Below are 7470 nucleotides of genomic sequence, written 5' to 3'. Positions count from 1 at the left end.
GATGCTAGGCATAAAGTTAACTCCATACATCTCTCTTTCTGGATATCTCCTCTTTCTGGGTTTTCTATACAATCTTCACTGAAGGCTGTATCCGCCACCTCTCCCACTTGCAAGAGGAAACCCTGACAATTATATATGGGTATAAAGTAACCGGAGGCAGTGACCCCCTTAAGCCTCAGGGGGAGCCACGTGCGGACAGTGGCTAGGTGCCGTAAACACACACTCCGATCATTGTTAAGGAGCAGTGCTTTCGCCCACGGACCCTTTCAATCTCTTCCTTCCCAGCTCCGGTCCGGTCCTTGCAGAAGTCTGCCCCTTGCTCCCTGCTGTTTACTCTCGCTCTCCTTCTTCCCTGTCGCAGTTTCTGTCTGCCTTCTCTCCTGCTCCCTTGCTTCTACAGGCTGGGCGAGTGGCAGCGTCTGGGTCCCCCGGGGCCACTCGGAGTGTACCCCGCCCCAGGCCGCGCGATGTGAACCCGTGCCGAACGCGCCAAGACCTCCATCTCATCCCTAGATGGCAGCAGGATTCTGAAGCTGGCGCAGCCCTCGGCAGCCCTTCTGGTCTGTGTTCCTGAACAGATTGCCAGGGGATACGGTGGCTAAACAGCCCGGCGCCTCCCCGGAGTGCAGGTCAAGCAGAAGAGCAAGCTGGACAGATGCAGCTGGCGGGGCCTCTGGGGTCGGATGCTGAAGCTTCGGACACCACATCCTCTCAGCACACAGATGTGCAGTGAGTTAAAAAAAAAAAAAAAAGAGGGGGGGTGTTTAGCCTCTTGGAGACTGTTTCTTGTTAAAAAACAATGATTCTGGGCAGTGACAAAAGTCCTCAAGGCCTAAGTGCACCGAGGACAAACGCGAGCACATAAACTTATGTGAAAACACTTGCCTTAGTCCCAGTCCCAGGGAGCAGGCCGGCTGTTCAGGAAGGCAGCAGGACAGGAAGACAGTGACTTCAGCTCCAGCCTCACTGTGCTCCTGTACACTTGAGCCGAAGGTTCTTTCTGTCCCTGAGTTTGTTACTTCATCTATAAAATTGGGGTTATTATCACTTTCAGCTCTGTGTACATAGGAAAGATTGTCAGGATTATCCAGAAGAACAAAGAAAGGAAAAATTCACTTTGGCAGGAACAGCCTCACTGATGCAACATTTGGCCCAGAATAGGAATTTTCCTTCAGAGGATACATCCAAATGGTGCTACAGTATTTGTTGTAATCAGCCAGAAATTACTTATTTGAAAACAAAGGCCAGAGGTGGTTGTATGACTGGAAAGCCAGGGACCTTTATCTCTAAACCACTTCGATTACCTACACCCCGTCCCCATTGCTGACCTTGTCATCACCTGGAAATCCTATACATCTGAAATCTTTATCAGCAGAAACTACACCAATAAGTCCAATAGCTGCATTATGGAAGGGTCCCAGGGTCCCAGGATTCAATGGGAAAGGCAGAGATTATTCTGGTGTATGTTATTTTGGAAGATGTTACCTTTGACATGGTGTACAACACACTGAGTCAGGAAATTTTCTCACCAAATCTGACTCAGAGAGAAAAAAAAAATCAAGGATTTTTTTAAAAATTTCTCATAATACAGTACGTTTTCCTGTTTGCCACCAGCTCTGCCTCTTTCTAGTGTCATGGCAACCTGTGTAACAAAGGGGGCAGGACGATGGAGGTTCCTGATGCTTAGCTTTTTATCTTGTCTGGGGTCTTGTTTCCTATACTCCCTCCTAATACGCAATTTAAGCAGTTAAAACTGGGCTATCCTGACCCTCCCCCCAGGAATTAGGTATTATGAGTAAAATCTTCACTAACTTTGATTATTTATGCCAAGTAGAGTGCTTGGTAGGGGCTTTATAGTCCACAACTTTGCTTAGTAGGGGCTTTATAGTACACAAAGTAAAGTTGTTTCAAAGTGATTCTGGGCCAGAGGGAAGGTGGGAAACAACAGAAACACCTTAAACCAAAGTCTAGCGTTGATACTTATCCTTCCTTTAAAGGATCCTGTGGGATCACAGTGCAGGAGGCAGAGTCAAAGGCTTTCTGTTGAGTCCTCTCCTGTTCTGTTTGAACATTAGACCTATTTACTGTGATTACTAGACTCCTGTAGTAACAGCTACAGCAACTTTGTCGGATCAGTAACTCCAGCAACCTCATTCTACCATATGCGCTTGTCACATAATGTTATCCTTCTACCTTCCTAAGACTCATTCTTGCTGGGCCAATTCCCCAAGCTCATAAAGTCCTTCTCTTCAAAGGTCACCTGTTCTAGAAATTGGCTTTCCACTGCCCCCCCAAATTTTTCCATAAAACGTGCCAGCCTGAACCCCAGGATTGATTCCAGAATCATTCTTATTAAAACCCTGCAACTTCTTTTCTAGAAAAATTGTAACACTGAGGACTTCTCATGGAGAGATGGGGGCACAGACGGAGACTGCAACCAGCATTCTCTCCTCCCAGCCAGCAAATGAAACATTGTTGGTGAAAAGCATCAGGCCTTTCTTACAGTTGCCACTAATGTAGCATCCAATCTCAGATAAACCCTTTATGCAGCCTAATAGATTATTTACTCCTGGATGTTTACCGATCACTAGTTGTTTTGTTTACTTGTACCTACCTATTCTCCCCTAGTGTCTTCAGCGAGTATGACCAAATGTTGTCCTTCCATTCAAGGTTTTCACAACTGAGTCTTACCCTCAAAGACTTTGCAGAAGGAATAAAACCATTACGTAGAATGGAGCCCAAAACCCTGTTCCCAAACTAATAGTTTATTTACCTCTGATATTTCTTTACCTCTGGTCTCAAAAGAGAGAGATCTTTTTCTGCAGTAAGGACTCCACACAGGGATTCTCTTAATCTCATCTTTGCTCATTTCCTAAATCAATCAGGTTTTTTTTCATCTCTCTCCCTAATGATTTTTTTTTATATACTGGTTTTTATTTTTTTCTATTATAGCTGGTTTGCAGTGTTCTGTCAATTTTCTACTGTACAGTATGGTGACCCAGTTACACATACATGTATACATTGTTTTTTCTCACATTATCATGCTCCATCATAAGTGACCAGACATAGTTTCCAGTGCTACACAGCAGGATCTGGTACAACCACTATGGAGAACAGTATGGAGATACCTTAGAAAACGATACATAGAACTCCCTTATGAATTTTTAACGGTCCCCAATGATTCCCACAATTTTCATTTTTCTCTTCACACATCCTTCTCATCCATGCATCAATCTACTGCCATACTCTCTAGACGCCAGGTACTGCTGAACTGCTTTTACACATACAGAGTATGGCTGAACTGCTTTTACACACACACACAAACACATACACACACACCAGTGCTTGGCCAAGCCTCTTTGCCTTTGTTCACACTCATATCTGTGCTATAATTTTTTTTTCTCTTTCTCTTGCTTATCCTTTAAGATTCGGGCTCAGGCATCCTATCTTATGAAGTAAATTTTGCTTAACATGCAAACAAGCTGTCTTCTTCCTTTATTTTGCTCAGGCATTATCACAGAAGTTACACACTGATTTTTTCTCGTAGTTCGCAAAATTTCTGTTTAGTGGACTATACTATAAGCTCTTCAAGGGCAAAAAAAAAAGTGTCTTAATCATTTTTAATTTTCCAGTGCCAGGTCTGGGTCCCAGTTTGGAGTACTAAACTTCATTTTTGGAATATTTGTCATATCACCTTCTATGTCTATTGCTGCTAAGGAAAATGTTTGCTTACATCATTGTTGCAGAACAGAGGTTCTTCTAAATTCTATTCTGTATCATCTGACCCCTGTCCTCATTTCAGCTGTTTGTACTGTGCTGAGGGCCAGTCCAAAGGCCAGCCAGTCTAAATGGTCAGGGATCTGTAAGATGATCTGGTAGAAAAAGTTCTTCCAAAACAATCATGATGTTCTCCACAAGTCTTTTCAAATTTAAAGTGGATTCTATGGAGAGAGAGGGGAAGTGGCAGCAGAGGCAGAAACTTTAAGGTCAGGAGACAGAGAGTAGGAGACAAGAGCTATAAATAGTCCCTCAATGAGGCTGATTTTAAAAGAAGAAGTAATAAACAATTGAACCATATTTAAAGTGAATTTATTCCAAGTTATAAAAAATATTGATGTGTGGTCCAGAACTCTTTATATATGACCAATGTACTTCCTAATCCAACTTGTCTGTTTTGCTCCTTCTAGTATGTAATCTAATGTCATTGCAAAGATAGGTGTCAAATTGTTTACTAGTGGGTAAACTACAAATGACCAAAGATGGATTTTAAGTTAAATAGTCATTCATTGAGGATATAAATGAACAAGCAGGATTGATTGATTTTTTTTTTTCTATTTATGGCTGCACTTGTGGTATATGGAAGTTCCCAGGCTAGGGGTCGAATCAGAGCTTCAGCTGCAGGCCTATACCACAGCCACAGCAATGCAGGATCCAAGCCGTGTCTGTTACCTACACTACAGTTCATGGTAATGCCAGATCTTTAACCCATTGAGTGAGGCCAGAGATAGAACCTGCACCCTCATGGACACTAGTGAGGTTTGTAACCTGTTGAGCCACAGTGGGAACTCCCCACAATTGACTAATGTTTATTATAAGTCAGGCAGTCATTATATCATCATCATCGTGAACACTTATCAGACATTACTCAAAGACTTTACATGTATAAGGTATTTGTAACCTTCCAAACCATCCCTTGAGGTAGATGAGGCACAGAAGTTAAGTGAATTGATTAAATCACACAGGCAAGAATTAGAAGCCCATACATATAATCATATTCATTATCTCATTTAATTTTTACAGGATTTTTAAATGTGTAGCTTGTCACTACTTTTATTTTTTATTCTTTAAAGTTTTATTGAAGGATAATTGATTTACAGTGTTGTGATAATTTCTACTGTACAACAAAGTGAGTCAGCTATACATGTACATGTTCTTTTTTATATTCTTTTCCCATATAGGTTATCACAGAATATTAGGTAGAGTTCCCTGTCCTATACAGCAGACCCCCACTGACCATCAATCCCATATGTGCACATGACTAATCCAAACCCTCAATCCATCCCCTCTTCACCCGTGCCCTTTGGTAACCATAAAATTGTTTTTGAAGTCTCACAGCAATTTTTAAAAGTTGTTACTAATTCCTCATTTTATTTATTTATTTGTTTGTTTGTTTATTTATTTATTTATTTTTCTGTATTTTTAGGGCCGCACCCACAGTGTATAGAGGTTCCCAGGCTAGGGGTTGAATCAGAGCTACAGCCCATGGCCTACACCACAGTCACAACAACTTGGGATCCCAGCCACATCTGTGACCTACACCACAACTCATGATAATGCTGGATCCTTAACCCACTGAGCAAGGCCAGGAATTGAACCTACATCCTCATAGATACTAGTCAGATTTGTTTCCACTGAGCCCCAGTGGGAATGCCTAATTCTTCATTTTATAGATTAGAAACATGAGGGATCCATTGACTAATGTGTTGCGCTAGTAGCTAGTACAGTCCTGTTCTGATTGATATCAAATTCACATCTGCTCTTACACCCAAAACTGTATAATGTCACTGTCTTTCAAGCTGAACAGTTAAGAATGAGTAGAATGTTACTGTGTGATGGTTAATTATCTTTGTATAGGGTTGTTTTTGTTCCCATGTAAATAATGTTTTAAGTTCTCCTTAAGAGAAAAGAAAAAAATTATAATTTAAAAAATCCTCAGAGAATTATCCTGTAGCTCCCAGTGTAATGCAGATCTGCAGCATAGCTTCAAAGTGGGAATTTTGCCTTTAGAATGCTCTTGTGACTCCTTTAGCCATAACTTCTCATTCTTTCTTCTTAAACTTCCCAAAGTTGCCTGTCCAAAATTTACTCAGACAATAAAGTTATTATTCTTTTAGTAACTTTTTTTTTTTTTGCATCAGTTACCTCTTAAACCTGGAATTAAAAAGGGCTTCTTGAGAAGAGAGTAAAACCAGGGTGCTCATTTCTACTTGTAGGAGTGAAGACAACAGGGAACCCCAAAGCTGACCTACAGTGGTCAGAGAAGAATCCCAGGAATGTGCCTTCCCAGTATAGTAAGTATAAGTCATGCTCAATAATTGTTTAAGAGAATGTTAGTGAGCAACATCTTCTGTTTGGCTGAGAACCTTAGGGACTCTGCCTTTCTATTGGTGGAAGGGAAAGAATGGATTAATTTGAAAAATAAGCCAGTGCTTTCTGGTAATGAAGAGCAGAGCCAGCTGATCCTTTCCTCCAGCTAGTGACACAGAAAGTCAGTCTGTTCTCCAAAATAAAATTAATAGAAGAAAAGAGAGTCTCAGTTGGTGGCTGAGTCCAGGTCAAGAGACTAAGATTCTTGGGAATGTCCTATTTGTCTGCTGGGACTCCATGGGTGAACCTGAAATTATATGGTAAAAGGAAGAGGAAGGAAGAAAGGAAGAAAGGGAGGGAGGGAGGAAGAAGGAAGGAAGGAAAGAAAGAAGAAAAAAAGGACAGAAGCAAATAGTACAGGGTACTTTTGCATATTGGGCAAGTCCTTGGCTACAAAAACATCTTGTGAACATTGAGAACAATTTCACTAAATTAAAAGGCCTGTTTTAACATGTTTTAACAGAGTGATGCCTGGAGATCAAAACAAACAAAAACTGATCTGTTCCCCCTTAGCCATTTGGAAGATAGCTGAAAAGCTTACTGGGATAAAATCTCAAGTTTTTAAGAAATTCCATTCATTGCCAAAAAGTAGCTGTCCTTAAATGGGTTGAGGAAGGTAATTTGAATAAGTAAAAATAAAATATTGAAGAGTATACTTGTTCTGAATTTTAGAACAGGTCATTTTGATCATACATTGAAATTATGAATATCTCTTGATGACCCTAATATCCCTTATATCTAAATGGATGAGGAAAAGGAGTTGTTAGGAAAAGGAGTTGTGGACAGGGCACCTCAAATCCCACCACTGCTCATTTCCAAAATGCTATTGCCTATATTAATCATTGCCTTCATCATACTTGTCACCATCATATTCAGCAGCAGCAGCTTTAAGTATTTTACAGTGTTTATTCTCGTGGTCATTTTGAAAAAGGCTTGTTTTTCTAGTTGGAAACTTTAAGTCTTACAAAGGCCAAGAAAAGTGTTTTTGTTTCAGCAGCCATAGTTCCTGACCTACAAATGATGTTGATTTTATCGGACTCAAACTACTCTGTTGGACCCACAGGTAAGAGTCATGTTTTATAATAAAATGGTCTCAAAACATTCTTCCTCCATAAAAATTACCCCCAACTTAATATTTCATCACTCTTGCAGCATTTTCTTCCTCTGACTTCTTTAAAACTTAATTGTCTGTAATAGTCATTCATCCTACTAGTTTTTTGTTTGTTTTTTTTTGTTTTTTAGGGCCTCACCTGCGGCATATGGAAGTTCCCAGGCTAGGGCTTGAATCTGAACTGCAGCTGCCACGCTATGCCACAGCTCACA

The 7470-nt window shown here is 40.7% G+C and overlaps 1 long non-coding RNA gene across 1 annotated transcript; it reads left to right on the top strand.

Annotated features, from left to right (window-relative positions):
* Positions 1–207: 207 nt before the first annotated feature.
* LOC125134294 (uncharacterized) lies at positions 208–7209 on the top strand. The gene is made up of 3 exons (XR_007136605.1): positions 208–729; positions 5994–6071; positions 7142–7209. It is a non-coding gene; the product is annotated as an uncharacterized LOC125134294 (long non-coding RNA).
* Positions 7210–7470: the final 261 nt, after the last annotated feature.

Source organism: Phacochoerus africanus, chromosome 8 (assembly GCF_016906955.1).
Source record: "Phacochoerus africanus isolate WHEZ1 chromosome 8, ROS_Pafr_v1, whole genome shotgun sequence".
Lineage (NCBI taxonomy): Eukaryota > Metazoa > Chordata > Mammalia > Artiodactyla > Suidae > Phacochoerus > Phacochoerus africanus.
The sequence above is the reverse complement of the archived record's forward strand: the minus strand, read 5'-3'. Positions and strand labels throughout refer to the sequence as shown.